Here is a 19,046-nt window from a genome sequence, read left to right on the forward strand (position 1 = left end):
TACGCAAATGATCCGCGTGTTCTGCCTCGGATCTAGAATACACCAAGATGTCGTCGATGAATACAATCACAAACAAATCTAGGAAGGGCCTGAACACCTCGTTCATCAAATCCATAAACACTGTCGGTGCATTAGTTAGCCCAAACGACATCACTCGGAACTCAAAATGGTCATATCTTGTTCTGAAGGCCGTCTTAGGGATATCTTTCTCCCTAACTCTCACTTGATGATACCTGGATCTCAAATCTATCTTTGAAAACCATTTGGCACCTTGTAATTGATCAAACAAGTCATCGATCCTCGGAAGAGGATATTTATTCTTAATCGTCACCTTGTTTAATTGCCGATCGTCAATGCACATTCTCAAGGAGCCATCTTTCTTCCGAACAAACAACACGGGTGCTTCCCACGGGGATGAACTAGGCCTAATAAAGCCTTTCACAAGAAAGTTTTTCAACTGCTCATTCAACTCTTTCAATTCTGCGGGAGCCATTCTGTAAGGAGGAATAGATATAGGCTTGGTGTCTGGCAACACATCAATAGCAAAATCAATCTCCCGCTCGGGAGGAAGGCCTGGAAGCTCTTTCGGGAACACATTCAAAAATTCATTCACTACGGGAACTGACTGAAGAGTCAGCGGTTCAGCTTCTACATCTTGAACCCGAACTAGATGATAAATGCAACCTTTTGTGATCATTTTCCTTGCCTTTATATAGGAAATAAACTTACCCTTTGGTGACGCCGTATTCCCTTTCCATTGTAAAACTGGTTCTCCCCGAAATTGGAAATGAACCATTTTCATTCTACAATCAACATTGGCATAGCAAGAAGCCAACCAATCCATGCCCATAATTCCATCAAAATCCACTATTTTTAACTCATGCAATTCAATCATAGTAGGACGATCACAAATCACAATTACACAATTTCTATATACTCGACTAGCTATTACCGATTCACCAACGGGTGTGGACACTTCAAAAGGTTTGATCGACTCCGGTTCAACTCTAAACTGACCCGCAATAAATGGAGTAACATATAACAACGTGGAGCCCGGATCTATCAAATCATATACATCATGAGAAAATACCGATAATATACCTGTGACAACATCAGGAGAAGACTCAAGATCTTGGCGTCCAGCCAAAGCATAAATACAGTGCTGAGGACCGCTAGAACTGGGGGCTCTCCCCCTGCCTCTACCATGGCCGACTGGCGCATGTGAACCTGGCCCCATAGGGCGTATAGATGATGAATATCCGGCTATCGACCCTGAAGGCTGGGTCCTACCTCTACCACCAACTGATGGGCAATCACGCATAATATGGCCTGGTCGACCACATGAATAGCAAAACCTCTGCACCCAATCTGTACTGACCCCAATATAACATCCCACACTGGGAGCATCGGGGTACGGGTGGCCTCGCATGACCCGAATCACCTCTAAATTGAGATCCCGAAAAGCTCTGACTCGGCCCGGGATGAGTAGATCTATCAAATCTCTGGCCTGAGTACCGTGGAGGCGCATTCATTATAGAATGGCCTGAATGCCTCAAAAACTGTTCTCTGTGCCCGCCTCTATGCTCACTCATCGGACCCGAAGATCTAGCCCTCTTGTTATACCCTCTATCATGCTCACACTCACTTCTTTGTTGTTGTAGGCTTTCTTCTAAATTCTGAGCATGGGCCTGAATACGTGAGATATTCATGTTGTCCTGAAGGGACGCAGTCAAGCACCTATCCATCAAATGTGGCCCTAGGCCTTTCACAAACCGGTGCACTCGGTCACCCATATCCGCTACCATGGCCAAAGCATACCTAGCCAAAGAATTGAAGCGGAGACTATACTCTAGAGCACTCATGCCCTCTTGCCTCAAACTCAAGAATTTGTCGGCTCTAGCTCGCTGAACTTTTGGAGGAAAATAATGTCGGAGAAATGCATCTACAAATTCTTGCCATACCAGAGGTGGTGCATTGGCTCCCCGTGAAGCCATCCAAATCGTGTACCAATGAACTGCGACATCTCTCAATCTATAGGACGCCAACTCCACCAATTCGGTGTCCGAAGCATGTATCAATCGAAGTGTCCTTAACATACCATCGATGAAATTCTGAGCGTCCTCATCCGGCTTTGATCCAAAGAATTCCGGAGGGTTCAAACTAATAAAATCATGGGCCCTTGCATTAACAACCCTATCACCTTGCCCTGAACTTTACCTCTGAGTCTGGGCAGCAACCAATTGAGTAAGCAAATGAATGGCCTCTTTTACATCTTAGCCTGAAGCATCCGGTGGCGGAGCTGGAGGTGCTGGAGCTGAGGCTGAGGCTCCCTCACGCTCCTCTAATATAGGTACTGAACGGGAGAACTGAGATTGAGCCGCACTTTAGGACTCACTTTCCTCTACTACCAGTGGCGGTGCTCTTTCAGCCCGCTTTTCTGCCACCGTCTTGCCCTTTTGGGCTGCTGTAGCCTTTCTCTTTACAGGCATTTCTGAAATACACAACACACGGTTAAGGAACAAGAAGTTCTTATATCATAGCTCTACCGCACGATTCTTATGAAGAAAGAAGGTCATTCATTCCTAAAATGCCCGCAGCTTCTTGTTTATAAGTGTAGCGCGCAACACACCCATAACCAAGACTCTACTAGACACGGCTCGTAGACACTCCCTAGGACTGAACTGCTCTGATACCACTTTTTTCACGACCCAATAAGAGGGCCGCGACGGGCACCCGGTGCTAACCCACTTAGGCACCTCTTAAACATACTTTCACATCACATCTAGGTGAGCCACATAGTTAAATCATGCTTTTCATACATCATCATTCTAGTCTCATTAGGCGACAATTCACTTATATCATCATTAACATCTATGCCCATACAAATGTACCTAAGCCGACGAGGCTAGCAAAATAATAACCCAAAATATAGGCCGACAAGGCCAAATACATCTAACCATATACGCATGTCTACGAGCCTCTAATAAGAATACTTCATATCATATAGGCGGGACAGGACCCCGCCGTGCCCATAAATATGTACACAAAAGAATCTATACCAAAAGGTGCAGCTCTGAATGAAATAGAGCACCGCTATGTAGTCCCTGAATAATGAGGCTATGGATCAAGTCTGTCTCCCTGGCCACCTGCGGGCATGATGCAGCGTCCACAACAAAAGGACGCCAATACGAAGAATGTACTGAGTATGTAAAGCATTATCAATATCAGTATAAAAGCATAATAAACAACATATGAGATAGCATAGGATGGGAGATAATGATATCATCGTCATAGCACTTACTTACTTTTCATAGGGACATTCCATTTCTATTGCGTGTTCGTGTACATACATCCATATCCGTACTCATTTACCTTTCGTATCCATTTTCGTATTCGTATTCATATTTCCATTCATACTCATGTTCATATCGTTTACATCTCATATGCATTGCATATCCATAGCCTTTACACAACATTTACATATACTTAGCATATTCGTACGCATATTGATGTCATATACATAGCTTTTATATAGCATACCCGACCACGAAGGTTTGGTGTTTCACATACCTGGCCCTACCAAGGCTCAGTGTCATACATACCTGGCCCTACCAAGGCTCAATGTTATCCGTACCCAACTGCAGTGGTGCGCCGCATTACATATATATACATATCTACTATATTCTACCCGGCCATATAAGCTCGGGGTTTCATAATAGCCACATATGGGCACATATACATATAAGCTCATAAGCATCTTTAGCCTTTTTACTATCGCCATTCATTACATCTATCCTTAATGGAGTTCTCATCGTATAAAGAACTTAATACAATCGTATCATATCTAGAATCATAAGCTTAGTAGCTTTTAGAGATAGGATCATTAGAGATCGTAGGCTCATAGAAGGATAGATATTTGGCCAAAGAACCATGCCTTATGAAAGAAGGGTTAGCCTTACATACCTTTCCGTTCAACTATTCTATCACTCGTACGTGCTTCTTCAATGCTCACCTCTCTACCTTCATTAGAGTGCATACTAACATTAGAGAATTGATAGCTTAGCATTCATGATGAAAGCTAGGGAAAATTGGACAGCATCTCCTTTATTTATACGACTTCCTCCATATCATATATCAACTCCCAAACATCAATAATAATATTCACAATATCATCACAATAGCCTTTATTCACCTACGTTATCCTTACTTCTCATTTCACTCCAATTCGTCCATATGCATGGTCATATCACACAATTTCGTTCATTCATATACAAGGTCTATTCCATGTCCTAAATGTCATTTATAACATGATTATAATCATAATGTATCAAGAATCATAACTCAATCCAAACATTTACTCAAAAGTGACACTATTCCCACATTCATGACCCATTTTCTATTTCCTTATATAATCCAAGTGTTTCAACTTTCAAATACCTTAAACAACAAGGAAATGTCATAAAACTTACCTTAGATGGTGTAGGAATGAACCTTGGGTGCAAACACTTCACTTGTAAAAAGCCCTAGTTTCACCTTCACTTGGATTTCTTGTTTTGGATGAACTTTAATGGGTTTCTTACACTTGATTCACTTAACTTGATGTAGATGATCACTAATATCTCTTGAATTTATATGGGAGAAATTTTCCAGAGAGTTCTAGCGAGAAGGAGTAAAATATGGAAATGAAATAATGAACTTGGTCCCCTTTTTAATAATCCAAAAATCTGATCTGTCGGGACATTATACGGACACGTATACGGTCCATATAAACTTATACGGTCCGTATAAGTGACCGTGAAATGGACCTTTCATCCACTCATCTCTGTGACCATTAGACAGTCCATTATACGGTTCGTATAAATTTATACGGTCTGTATAACTGACTGTATAATCCCACCAGTGAGCGATCTTTACTGTGATGGTTCTGCGGTCCATTATACGGTCCGTATAACATTATACAGTCCGTATAATGAGCCATATAACCCATTAGTCCACTGAACTTGTTCTCGTTACTTCATTTAATCTCCAATCCTTATGGAACCTTCTTAACACTTGTTTAGCACTTCATTAACAATCTAAGGGACGTTATAAATCTTCCCCAAAACATCATTAAGCTGTCATCAACTTGCTACTCATAATTCTCGTCCGATACCTATCGTATGCCTTGCCTTCTCTTGGCAACTTTCTCGTCTAACATCGGATGTCCTTGAAATCTTACTTAGGGTCATCAAATGTCATTATTTACTTACTGAAATACCATACACTTTGTGCTCTTCGTTAGCCCATTCACTGTGCATCAACGGGAATTTTTCTGAGGTGTAACAGCGGGTCACCCATCCTAGTACTATTCTCGCCCACGCACATTTAAAGCTATGACAGGATCCGGTGCATAAGTGTTGGTATGATTCCGTCCCTCAAAAAGATTAATTTTTACACCGGCTATCAATCGAAGACAACCTCAACTCAAGTAGTTCTTTCATCTTAGCACCTTATCTCATACGAACCAGCTTTAGTGATATAACAAACCCACTCAACTGTGTTGTAGCCACTCTTCTCCCACACCTGCACAGAACTGACGTATGAAGCAGATATCATACCAAAAGGAGACCACTATTGAATTGTAAGTTTGGCAAACATACCTTAAGAAACTCAACACGCAAACTAGATGCTATAAACATGGGAACCTGCGAAGCACAAAAAATTGGTCATGAACTCTAGCGCTAATAGAATAAACCATTGTAAAACAAGGAAAGAATATCATCGTTGAAATTAATTTACCCCCCCCCCCCCCCACCCCACAAAAAGCCCTCCAAAAGATCCGTACAAGGGATAAAGAAAACCGTCAACTTAAGCGAACACAGTTATCAGGTCTCTCCGTAGGGAAAACATTTATCTAAAATTCTATCTGAATTGGCCGCCGAGTCAAGGACTTCTTCTCTATGATTATCGAAATTAACTCAACCTCAGCACTCAATGTTGACTCAGTTTGTCCCGAAAATTTTCTTATCCAGCACCAAGTTGTCCATATTGAAGATCTGCTTTTGAAGAAGCTAGCTTTAATGCAAAAGAATGTACATTACATGATTAAGTAAATGAATACTCACTTCCAGACCAAACAGTCAATGGCTAGATTGTACTTTGCTTTCTCTGATGTCACCTGGAAGTTCGTTTTTGCTGTTTGCTTTGGCACTGGAATTTTAATAACTACTCCAAGAGCAAAAATTTTTGCACAAAACAAACTCTTAACCTGAAAGCAGTCAAAGTTAGCAACAGTAAATCATATAAACACAGACTGATGGTTCAAATCAAAATTCATTCCATATCAAACCTTAACATTCACTTCCATACGTGTAGGCCTAATACTTTGATAGTTGATAATACACGGAAAGGAAGATTTACTCCTTCAGTAATGCGGTACCTGAAGATAACCACAGGTTAACAATTTCAGGCACTATTATATAAAAGTATGCCCATGAATATCGGTATAATCTGAACCTCCTCCAAATCAAGTGGTGTACATATTTTGAGCTTAAAAGCCAAACACAATCTTTAAACTCTGGTCAATGAAGTTGGGATGAACTATGGAAGCTAAGGTTCAAATCTCCGTAGAGGTAAAATAAACATGAGGTGGTTCTTCCCACGTATCTAAGTCTTGGTAGACAAAGTTACCCAGTAACTGTGTTGGTGGGAGATAGCAAGAACCCAGTGGACTAGTCGTGGTGAGCACAAGCTGGCCCAGTTAGTAGCATTAATTTAGTGTGACATAAAATGATTTAAGGAAGTTCAGCATTTGCTACTAGAATAAAATGAGGAATCAGTACCACAGCTTCAGCCTTCTAGCTTGAGATGAGAGAAAAAATTGAGGAGATGAATGACCAGTAAAGATAATGCTAATTTTTTCCTTTTTGAGGAGATCAAATTTGGACTTTGAAAGAACTAAGGGTGTGTTTGGTATGGAAAATGTTTTCCAATTTTCCATGTTTGGTTGGTGAAGATGTTTTGGAAAACACTTTCTTTAGAAAACAAGTTCCTTAAAAATGAGGAAAATAACTTCCCTAATGGCAGTCGGGAAAGCAAGACCCTCCCTGCGCCAACCGACCGCACCAATGACTTGCAATGTTGCATTTGGAACTGGCTTATCTACATGCTGCAGGATTTTGTTGCATTGTGAAGAAAAAAAACAAATCAATGCTATACTCAAAATTCATTTTTATTATGTCACTGCATGATATCCCTCATGAATGATTTTATTAAGTAAATCAAAGAGGAAGCTTATAAAAAAAAAATAAGTTAATCAAAAAGATAAATAATTTTAAATCTATTGTTCAAACCTTGAAAAGCTTCATCTGAGATCCCTAAATCCAAGTGAATGAACATGATCCAACTCTTTGTATGGGAAACTAACCTTGACTTTAAATTAAAGCTATAAGAATAGACTCAAGTGTATCAATATTGTTCAAGCAACTTTACATAATGTTTCATGTAATTGCTCCAATCAATTAACCAGTAGAAAACATATACTACTTGTTTTTGCCTAAATCAATAAGCAAGAAGACATTCACTGTTGGCCTATTATAGCAATTCATTACCTGAGATCCATCCAGAACTGGCCCCAATAAACATTTCCAAAATCACCTTCTTCAATCCTGTTATCATAATTAAAATTATTTGTAGCAGAGTGCAAGTCCTTCAGAGAAAAAACCATCCATGTTGCCTCCTTCTTCGCTTGCCTTTTTCTGTATTATTTCAAATAAAAAATCAATAACAACTAGTACAACTAGTCCCAACCAAGTTCGAGTTCAACTATATGAATCCCCACTTCTTCATTTAAGGTTCATTTCAAATGCAAAATCGAAAATCAATTCAGTGTAAAGGGGAAAAGAGAAAGAGGTTCCTGCGCTTCAATAAGCAGTATTTCCCAAATCAACACAATAAGAAGGCTACACAACAAGAAATTATTCAAATAAAACTAGAGGCTTTCGGTTCAATATATCATTCCAACAAATGCAACAGTGTCTAGAGCAGTCTAGTACACAACTTGTAAAAACAACTTAACATAAAGCTTAATTGGAACAATACAGTGATAAAGGTAATAGCTTTGAAGGAATTTAGTAAACATACCATTCTGAACCCTTGACGCAGCAAAATATGGAGGAAAAAGCCATAGCTTTGGATTTTGAAACACCTAAACTCAACTTCCCCTTTCTTAACACAACTATATATCAAATTAACAAATGTCAAATACAAAAAATAAGCGTGTCAATCAAGAATCAATCTTTATAACCCCATAGCACAAAAGAAGTAAACAGAGATAAGGCTAAAATTCGTAATTGATCACTGAGTAATTATCTTGTAATTAGTTTCCTGAATATTTTAATTTTCAGATATACTTCAACAGAATTTGTGAAGAATGGAAGATAATACACAACAAAATAAATAAAGTATCTGCACCTTCAAGCTTGGATAAGTTCCCTATATTCCTTTACATTATCTCCATTTTGCCAACCAAAATTTTCCAAAAGTTCACTCTATCTTAATTTGACTTCCAAATCCTACTGCTCCTTAGTTCCTACTATATATCTATTCCTAGAAAACACTGCAATAATAACATGTGAAACGACTCTAATCTAACTCATAAAAAAGGTACTAACACTGCTCAAACTACTAATGTTCAAAGTGATATATAATTGACATAAAGAAATACTTGTAATTATTAATTTGACTCAAAGATACCATTAATGTTTTTGACGGTATCTCTGTTCTGACATTTTATCAAACACCACATAGGCTTCTTTAAGTCGTCCTCTCGAAGAAAACACTACAGGTGATCTAGTATAAGCAAATAAATCAAAATTGGACCAAATAAAAAACAATATATATTGAAACAAATGAATCAGACTAAAGCTAGTCTCCAAACATAAACAAAATAAGCAAAAGTACCCTATTTTGACTCTCGTATTCTGAATTACTTCACACAAATTAGGTGTTTAGTCACTAGCTCCCATTTGTATTTGGATAATAAATCTTATGAGGTACAAGCTATATATATCTGAAACAAGCTTTTTTCAACTGGTCCTCCTAGCAAATTTCTTAGCCATGAAAACAAAGAAAGCATATCTCAAATGGTTGGCCATGGACGGCGACAGCAACGATGGTACTGGGTAGGGACGGCGGCGACGGTGACCAGCAGGAATGATGGTGACGACGTTATTAGGGTTAAGAGAGAAAGGGGGAGAGAAATGGTGAAAGGAAAAGATAGAATAATGGTAAAAAAAAAAAAGGGTTTGGGTCTGATTTTAATTTTATTTGACTAGTTACACCGACGTAGTGAGGTCGGTATATTTAATTATTTTATTTTTAACTTAAAATAATACTGACCTCATGAGGTCGGTTTATTAAAAATAATTTATAATATTTTTAAATAAATTACCCGACCTCATAATGTGGGTAATTTTAATTATTTTATTTTTAATTTAAAAGAATACCGATCTCACGAGGTCGGTTTATTCAAAATAATTATAATACTTAGTATCAAATAAATTTCCGACCTAATGAAGTCGGTATATTATTTTTTCAAATTTTAGTACAATATTACCAACCTCAGAAGGTCGGTTTATTTTTAAAAAAATTGAAAAATAAATATTACTACTTTACCGACCTCATAAGGTCGGTTTTTTCTAACCTCAACTGAGGTCGGTTTTTTGAGGTCGGAAAATCCTATTTTTTTAGTAGTGTAACTGCCACAAACTATCTTTTTTGGCGCACACAATTGTTGCCTTTCCTTCGTGGACAAAATCTTCATGGATTTGTCGATGGCAGTCACCCTTGTCCAGCATCCCATGTCTCATTTTCCAGTGCTACAGGTGACGGATCTTTTACGAAAATTATTCATCCTGACTAAGCACCATGGATCCAGCAAGATCAATTGATCTTAAGCCTACTCATATCCTCCCTATCTGAAGAGACACTTCCCATCGCCATTAGACTAAATACTTCGAAGGAAGTTTGGGACGCGCTTGAGGTTGCGCTATCTTCTCCCTCCAACACTCGAATTCTGAGCCTTCATATGCAGCTTCAAAACTTGAAGCAAGAGGATCTAACTGTCACGCAATATCTACACAAGGCAAAATTGATTTCGGATGAATTGACCGTTACTGGCCATCCGTTATGTCTAGCAGTCCAGAACATCTACATATTCAAAGGTTTGTGTTCAGAATTTAAAGATATTGTCACCACGTTATCGGCACGACCTCAACCAGTTACTTTTGATGAATTGCATAGCCTCCTTCTAAATCATGGGGTCATCAATGGATCATCACAATCCAACCTTTCAATTTCTACTCCGCAACAATCTGATTCAGCCTAACAACCCTCAGCAAACTTGACCCACAAGAATGCACAACCTGATCGCTCCTACAACAACACTAACCGAGGTCGTGGAAGGTCCAATCGAGGTCGTGGTGGTAGAGGTGGTCGCTTCAATTCCAGAAAATTTTCCACATGTAGTCAACCTTAGCAATCCACTGATCAGCGACAAAAGTTCCAAATTTGCAATGGTAATAACCACACTGCCCCAAATTGCTTCCAACGTTACAACCAAGATACTAATCCAGTAGCTTATCTATCACATTCGAGTCCAAACGTAGCCTCTCAGCAGTGGTTCCCTGACAGCGGAGAGACGCACCATATCACCCCTGACCTCACCACGTTTCACCAGATTGAGAATTATAAAGGACCGGGCCAAGTTCATATTGGTAATGGCAATAGCGTCCCTATTCATCATACTGGTAATGCCACTCTTCCCTCTCCCTTTCGACATTTTTGTCTAAATAATATTCTTCATGTTCCCTCTATCACTAAACGTTTGCTCTCCGTCCAGCTTTTTGCTCGTGATAATAACGTTTTCTTTGAATTTCATCCCTACCATTTTGTTGTGAAGGATCGAGCTTCCAAGATACCACTACTTTCAGGCAAGAGTGATGGGGGACTCTACATTCTCGAGTCATCTTCCACTTCTAAGTCTACTTCACCTTCAGCACATTATACTATCAAGGCATCTCCATCTTGCTGGCACCTTCGCCTAGGACATCCTCGTCAACGAATTCTCCCTCAAGTTATTAGGACAAAAAAATTGCCCTGTACTAGTTCTAGTTTTAATTCTATTTGTAGTGCTTGTCAACTCGGCAAGTCGCACAAATTATCTTTACCTTTGATCATTAATAAAAGTTTTTCCATTTTACAATTGTTATATGTTGATGTTTGGGGTCCGGCGCCCATTCTTTCCTCTCATGGACACAGATATTTTCTAGTATTTGTTGATAATTACACGAGTTATTCATGGGGGTTTCCTCTTCCTCATAAATCTGATGTGTTGCCAATATTTAATCAGTTTCGCACCTTTGTTGAAAGACAATTTAATACTAAAATTAAAGCAATACAATCCGACTGGGGCAGGGAATTCCAATCCTTATCACCTGTTCTTAATCAACTTGACATTGCTCATCGAGTCTCTCCTGCTCTCATACTCATGAGCAACAAGGAAGAGTTGAATGAAAGCATCGCCATGTAGTCGAAACCGGTCTCAGCCTTCTTGCCAATAGTTCGATTCCCATCCGCTTTTGGCCATACGCACTTGAGTCCACCGTTTTTCTTATTAATCGCCTTCCTTCATTTACAACTCGTGGTCTTTCGCCATATGAACTAGTCCATCATTCCAAACCTCACTATTCTTTTCTCAAGGTCTTCAGTTGGCTATGTTTTCCTTACCTCCGACCCTACAATAAACACAAGTTTGATGTAACACCCCGTACCTTTAACTTAAACTTTGATCATGATCCTAGACTTAGAAAATCAGATAAAGAATGTGGGAGTTAGAATTTCTCTGTTCAGTTGTAAGATGGTGGTTTACGCCCATGAACAGTGGTCATATTTCAATTTACGCCCATGAACAGTGCCCGTAAACTAAAACCAAGAATTTCTAAACATTCTGGAATTTGACATTTTGAGGTCATATGGTTAAATACGAACTGTATTTTACTTTACGGACCGTATTTCAAAATGTATTTGGAATTTGGGAAAACTTCCTTGATGAAAGTTGTAGAGCATTGAAATACCTTTCCAACGGTATATTACGGGGGTCAAACGGACATCTGTAAAAAGAGTTATGGCCATTTTACTAAAGAGACGCATTGCAGTCCGTATTGCAAAATACGGCCCGTATTGCAGTTTACGACCCGTAAACTGAAAATACGACCAGCACTATTCAGGTCGTAAATTGCAATTTCACAGGACAGTATATATTCATCCATACCAGTTCAACTCATTATTTTTCATTCCTTCAAACCCTAGAACGACCTCCTACTCTCCTCCAACATCAAGAACACCAAGGTAAGTCCATTCTAATTATTCCAACTCAATTCTAATACCCATCCTTATAATCTAAACAAGAAATCATTCTTCCTGATCTAGGGTTTTCAAGAAAACCCATTTCAAGGTTCAAGAATCAAGATTTAGGAAATCTTCTCCAAAATTCAAGTATTTAATTTAAGTTTTGGAGCAATTAAGGGTTTGCAACATATTTCCTTCCAAAGTGATTCAAGCTAGGGTTTGGGTGTTCTTCAATAGAAAAGTGAATTGTTAAATCTTGTTTAACAAATTAAGGTATGTCTCCCTTTTAAAATCACTTTTTGAAACTATTGTTGGAAGTATAAATTTTATTCAAGATTCCTTAATGAATGAAAGGAAAAGCAATATTTTTATGTTTCTTGAACTCTAATTCATGTCTAAATGATGGTTAATGTGTGTGAGGGGACAAACTCACATTAAACCTAAATTGTAACAAACCCTATATATGTATAAGATATTATGAATGTTTTTTTTTCTCTATGAGAGATGCTTAATAATGATGGTTAAGGTTGGTGATGACATTCTCATTGATGAATTGGGACATGGAAATCTTTCATAAAGAAGTTATACGTTTCAAAACTTTTATTGGAATGACTTATTATTTCGATATGGCATAATGAACTTTAATGTTATTGATGGTGTGACTACTTTGAGACAAACTGTGAATCGGCTTCTATGCCATGGACTTTGTTATTGTGTTTGCCTTGCTATTCGGGAGGAAGAGTAGCCACTATAGATCCTAGTGTATTAATTGCCTTGCCATTCGGGAGGAAGAGTGGCCACTTCCGGGTTTGCTACCTGGGGTGTATTAATGGCCTTGCTATTCGGGAGGAAGAGTAGCCACCGTGAATCCATATTTCGGTGTATTGCGCAGTGTTTAGGGAACCTCTACGGTTATCCCTTCGATATGATTGGTTCTTGGGCCTGTATTGGCATGTGAGATATTCTTATTCTCTTATGGAATTGGTGATGATTATCTTAATTGGTTAAAAAGGCATATTTGAGATTGTATCTTGACAAGAGGCTTTATAAATGAGTTTTGATGTTTATTATTGAGATACATAAACTGGATAACTGTTCTTATATCGCTCTCACCTGACTGGCAAGACTAATTTCTTTATGCATTACGTATTCTATTTTCATAGTACTTGTTGTCCCCGAGGCACTCACTGAGTACGAAGTACTCAGGCATACCATTGTTGTTTTTGATGGTATGTTAGGTAACGGAGAAGAGCAGGGTCGTGATACTCTCGACGCTTAGGAGGACTTGCTGCTGTTGTTGATTTGGTGAGCCCACATCCTTGTTGGTGGGACACTTCCTGTTTCACTTATTATTCTAGATTTCCGGGCTGCGTCCCGATGAGTCAAACTATTACCTCTTTATCCTAGAAGCTCCATAGTATAAATTCTTGTGGGTAGTTGTGGAGTTTTGTTAACTCTTGGGCGTTGTCACGTTTTGATTAACTTTTATGATAATAAAGACTTCCGCTGAATTAGTTCATGTATTCATGATTTGTTACATAAATTTATAAATTGCTGGAGGCGAATGTTGAACCTGGCGGGTTCAAGTATTATTATTATTGTGTTGTTTAGGTTCTTCCGATGTTGTTCATGACGTCGGATGCCGGTCACGTCTAGGGTGGGTTTTGGGGTGTGACAAGTTTGGTATCAGAGCCTACGTTTAAAAAAAGGATTATTGCTGGTGTCTGTGGAGCTGTGTCTAGTGGAGTTTTCCTTGTGCAGCCTGATCACCTGCATGATTGAGAAACTCCCAGGACATTTATAGTTGTTTCCTATTCTTCCTGATTCTAGATTGTGCTGTAGAGCTTAAAGTCCTTTTTAGGATTGTTCTAATTCGCTCGTTAATTCGTGCCTTGTAGAAATGACGTTGACGCGATCCAAAAATGGTAAACGAGGACGTCCCGCGAAAGTTAAGCGAAATCTGGGGGGCGCGAATGCTGGTAATGGAAATGATGCTAGAAATCAAGCACCACCTTCAGCACCGCCTGCTCCTGCTGTCCCTGTTGCGGGTGTACCCGATATTGGTACTATGCAAATGACTATTCAAATGTTGACTGTATTGGTTACTGCTCAACAACAACGTGGAGGTGTGGGACCTCATGGTGGAGGCAGATTTAAGTAGTTCCTTGACTTAAAGCCACCAGAGTTCTTTGGGTTACGAGAGTTGGACGACCCCCAACACTTCTTAGATGAGACCTTCAAGGCATTGAGGGCAATGAATGCCCAGGATTCAGAAGCTGTGAGGCTTGCTTCGTATCAGTTGAAGGATGTTGCTCACGTATGGTTTGAGATATGGGAATCTGAGAGAGGTGACGCTGCTTTAGCTCCGACGTGGGCTGAATTTGAGGAGGCATTCATGGAAAGGTTCTTGTCTGATGAGGAAAGAATTGCTATGGCTACGAAATTTGAAAAGCTGGAGCAGGGTAACAAGTCAGTTCGCGAGTATAGTTTGGAGTTCACACGTCTGTCAAAGTATGCTTTATACATGCTTCCAACTGAAAAGCATAAGTTGACTCGTTTTGTGAAAGGCTTGGTACCACGTATCAAGTCTGCATGTGCTGCTGTTGCTATGTCTCCTACTTGCACTTTCTCATCTCTGGTTGGGTTTGCTGAACAACAAGAAAGTTGGAAAAATGAAGAGAGGGTGGATCGAGATCAGCACAAGAAGGCCCGATCAGCGGGTGGTTTTAGTGGTAATAATTATAAGGGAGGGCATAGTAAAGGGTATTATGCACCTGCTCATTCTGGTACTTATTCCCATGCTAGTGTGCCTTCTGGTAGACAAGGCCAGAAAAATAATAACAATACTGGTAGGTTGTTGCAGGGAAGTAGTCGTCCGCCAGTGTGGGAGAGTCGTATCTGTCATCACTGTGGTATTCCGGGGCACATTAAGAGGGACTGCAGAAAGTGGCTACGTCAGATGGCTGCTATGAATAATCAAAAGAATTATTCGCCTGTTTCTGCATCTGCTAAAAATCCGTCTACTGGTAATTGTACCAATAATTATCAGAATACTTGTAATAATGGCAAGGGAAAGGAAGTTGCTAATGCTTCTGGTGGAGGGACAGCTCGACTTTATGGGCTGACTCGTAGGGAGGCAGCTGAGTCTTCTGACGCAGTGGTTACAGGTATTCTTACCATTTGTACTCATGATGCTTATTCATTGATTGATCCGGGTTCAAATTTATCCTATGTGACTCCTTATTTTGCTCTTGATATGGGTATGAAACCCGAATCTTTGTTAGAACCCTTTACTGTTGATACGTCTACGGGTGTTCCTGTTATTGCTTCTAGAGTGTATAGAAATTGTGTTGTTGTGATTAAAGGCCGTGAGTCCGTGGTCGATTTGTATGAACTTGAGATGGCGGATTTTGATGTAATTATGTGGATTGTCGCCATAAGTTAATTCATTTCGCTTTTCCCAATGAGCCCGTTATTGTGTGGGAGGGTGAAATTGCCAAGCCAAAGGGTAGATTTATTTCCTATCTTAAGGCTCATAAGATGATTACTAAGGGGTGTATTTACCATTTGGTTGTTGTTAATGATACAAAAGTCGTAGTACCCGAATTCGCATCTGTTCCCATAGTGAGTGATTATCCCAAAGTATTTCCTGAAGACCTTCATGGTATTCCTCCTGATAGAGTTATTGATTTTGGAATTGATGTTATTCCCGACACTCAACCTATTTCTATTCCACCTTATCGTATGGCTCCAGCAGAGCTAAGGGAATTAAATGATCAATTGAAGGACTTGTTGGATAAGGGTTTTATCCGACCAAGTTCCACACCTTGGGGTGCTCCAGTCTTGTTTGTTAGGAAGAAGGATGGTTCCCTGAGAATGTGTGTTGACTACCGTCATCTTAATAAAGTGACCATTAAGAATAGGTACCCTTTGCCTAGGATAGATGATTTGTTTGACCAACTTCAGGGTGCTAAATTCTTTTCGAAGATTGACCTGAGGTCTGGATATCATCAATTGAAGATAAAGGAGGAGGATATCCCGAAAACTGCTTTCCGTACTCGTTATGGGCACTTTGAGTTTCTAGTCATGTCCTTTGGGTTGACTAATGCGCCTGCCGCATTCATGGATTTAATGAACCGTGTGTTTAAGCCGTATCTAGACCGCTTCATTATTGTGTTTATTGATGACATTTTGGTGTACTCTAAGAATCGTGAGGATCATGCTAATCATTTGAGGATAACTTTGACAACACTTGAGGAGAACGAGTTGTATGCAAAATTCTCTAAGTGTGAATTCTGGCTTGATTCTGTGGCTTTCTTGGGCCATGTGGTGACCGGGGACGGCATTAAAGTAGACCCTCAGAAAATTGCAGCAGTGAAGGATTGGCCTAGACCCACTAGTGCGACTGAAATTCGTAGTTTCTTGGGGTTGGCAGGTTATTACCGAAAGTTTGTGGAAGGTTTTTCGTCAATAGCCTCTCCACTAACTAAATTGACACAGAAGACTGCTAAGTTTCAGTGGTCTGAATCTTGTGAAAGGAGTTTCCAAGAGCTTAAGGAAAGGTTGACTTCGGCTCCTATTTTGACGTTACCTTCGGGGTCTGGTGGATATGTGGTGTATTGTGATGCTTCTAGAATTGGTTTGGGTTGTGTGTTGATGCAGAACGGTAAAGTGATTGCTTATGCTTCGCGTCAGTTGAAGAAGCATGAGAAGCACTATCCGACTCATGACTTGGAGTTGGCTGCTGTGGTATTTTCTTTGAAAATTTAGCGTCATTACCTGTATGGTGAGCATTGTGATGTTTTTACTGATCACAAGAGTCTACAATATATCTTCAAGTAGCGAGAGTTGAACCTCAGGCAGATGAGGTGGTTGGAGTTGTTAAAAGACTACGACTTGAATATTCTGTATCATCCTGGCAAGGCTAACGTGGTTGCTGATGCTTTGAGTAGAAAATTCATGGGCACGTTGGCTGATTTGCGTGCTCATGACATGCCCATGGGGAAAGAGATTTGAAGACTCGCCAGCCTTGGGGTTAGGCTTGATGAAACTGAAAATGGAGAATTAGTGGGAATCACTCCATCACGGTCTGATATTGTAGAAAAGATTAAATTCAAGCAATATGATGATGAACTTTTGGCAAAGTTGAGAGATGGAGTGGAAAGGGGTGAGTACACTTCATTTACTGTTGGGACTGGCGATAGTGTTTTGCGATTGCAATGACGATTGTGTGTTCCCGATGTTGATGGTCTTCGACAAGAACTAATGATGGAAGCTCAAAGTTCCAAGTATTCGGTTCATCCGGGATCAACCAAGATGTATAAAGATTTGAAACAACACTATTGGTGGAAGAGCATGAAGGTTGATATTTCTAACTTTGTGGCTAAGTGTTTGAACTGTCAACAGGTGAAAGCTGAACATCAAAGGCCTGGTGGCTTGGCTCAGAACATTGAGATTCCTCAATGGAAATGGGAGATGATAAATATGGAATTTGTTGCAGGTTTACCTCGCACAAGGGCCAAGTATGATTCAATTTGGGTGATCGTAGATAGACTTACGAAGTCTGCCCATTTTCTTCCTGTAAAGACGTCATATGCCGCGGCAGAGTATGCCAAGTTATATTTGAAGGAGATTGTTAGGTTGCATGGTGTTCCGACATCTATCATATCTGACAGAGGTACGCAATTTACTGCTCATTTCTGGCAGACGTTTCAAGAAGGTTTGGGGACTAGAGTGAAACTGAGCACTGCCTTTCATCCTCAAACTGACGGGCAAGCAGAGAGAACTATTCAAACTTTGGGGGATATGTTACGTGCTTGTGCAATTTATTTTGGAGGAAGTTGGGATGAACACCTACCTTTGGTGGAATTCGCTTACAATAATAGCTATCAAGCTAGTATTTAGATGGCTCCTTATGAGGCTCTTTACGGGAGGCGTTGTCGGTCTCCAATTGGTTGGTTCGAACCAACGGAAGTAGAGTTGCTGGGTCCTTATTCAATTCACGAGGCGATCGAAAAGTTAAATCTTATTGTGCAACGACTAAATACCGCTCAGAGTAGACAAAAGTCTTATACGGACATGAGGCGTAGGGAGTTGGAATTTGCTGTTGGTAACAAGGTTTTCTTGAAAGTGTCACCTATGAAGGGGGTAATGCGTTTTGGCAGAAAGGGCAAGCTTAGTCCTCGCTACATTGGTCCTTATGAGATTACTAGAAGAGTTGCGAAGGTAGCTTATGAGTTGAGATTACCGGCTGAGATGTCCATGGTTCATCCGGTGTTTCACATTTCGATGTTGAGGTTGTATAAACCTGACCCCTCTCATGCATTGAGCTATGAAGAGGTAGAGATTGACGAATCCTTGTCTTATGAAGAAGAACCAGTTCAGATTTTGGATCGCCAAGTTAGAAGGTTGAGAACAAAGGATGTTGCGTCGGTCAAAGTGTTGTGGCGAAATCATAATACTGAGGAAGCTACGTGGGAAGCGGAAGAGGACATGAAGAAGAGATATCCTCACTTTTTCCCTATTTCAGGTATGATTTAAGTTTTGAGCTATTCGTTCGCAAGGTGATTGTGTGGTTAAAATTCATGTTTACTATCCTCATTCGAGGACGAATGATCTTAAGGGGGGGATAATGTAACACCCCGTACCTTTAACTTAAA

The 19,046-nt window shown here is 39.9% G+C and overlaps 1 pseudogene; it reads right to left on the minus strand.

Moving 5' to 3' along the window:
• Positions 1-5,419: 5,419 nt before the first annotated feature.
• Positions 5,420-6,346, minus strand: LOC132640527 (AP-2 complex subunit mu-like; annotated as a pseudogene).
• Between the last annotated feature and the right edge of the window lie 12,700 nt (positions 6,347-19,046).

The sequence above is a fragment of the Lycium barbarum genome, chromosome 5 (genome assembly GCF_019175385.1).
Source record: "Lycium barbarum isolate Lr01 chromosome 5, ASM1917538v2, whole genome shotgun sequence".
Classification (NCBI taxonomy): domain Eukaryota; kingdom Viridiplantae; phylum Streptophyta; class Magnoliopsida; order Solanales; family Solanaceae; genus Lycium; species Lycium barbarum.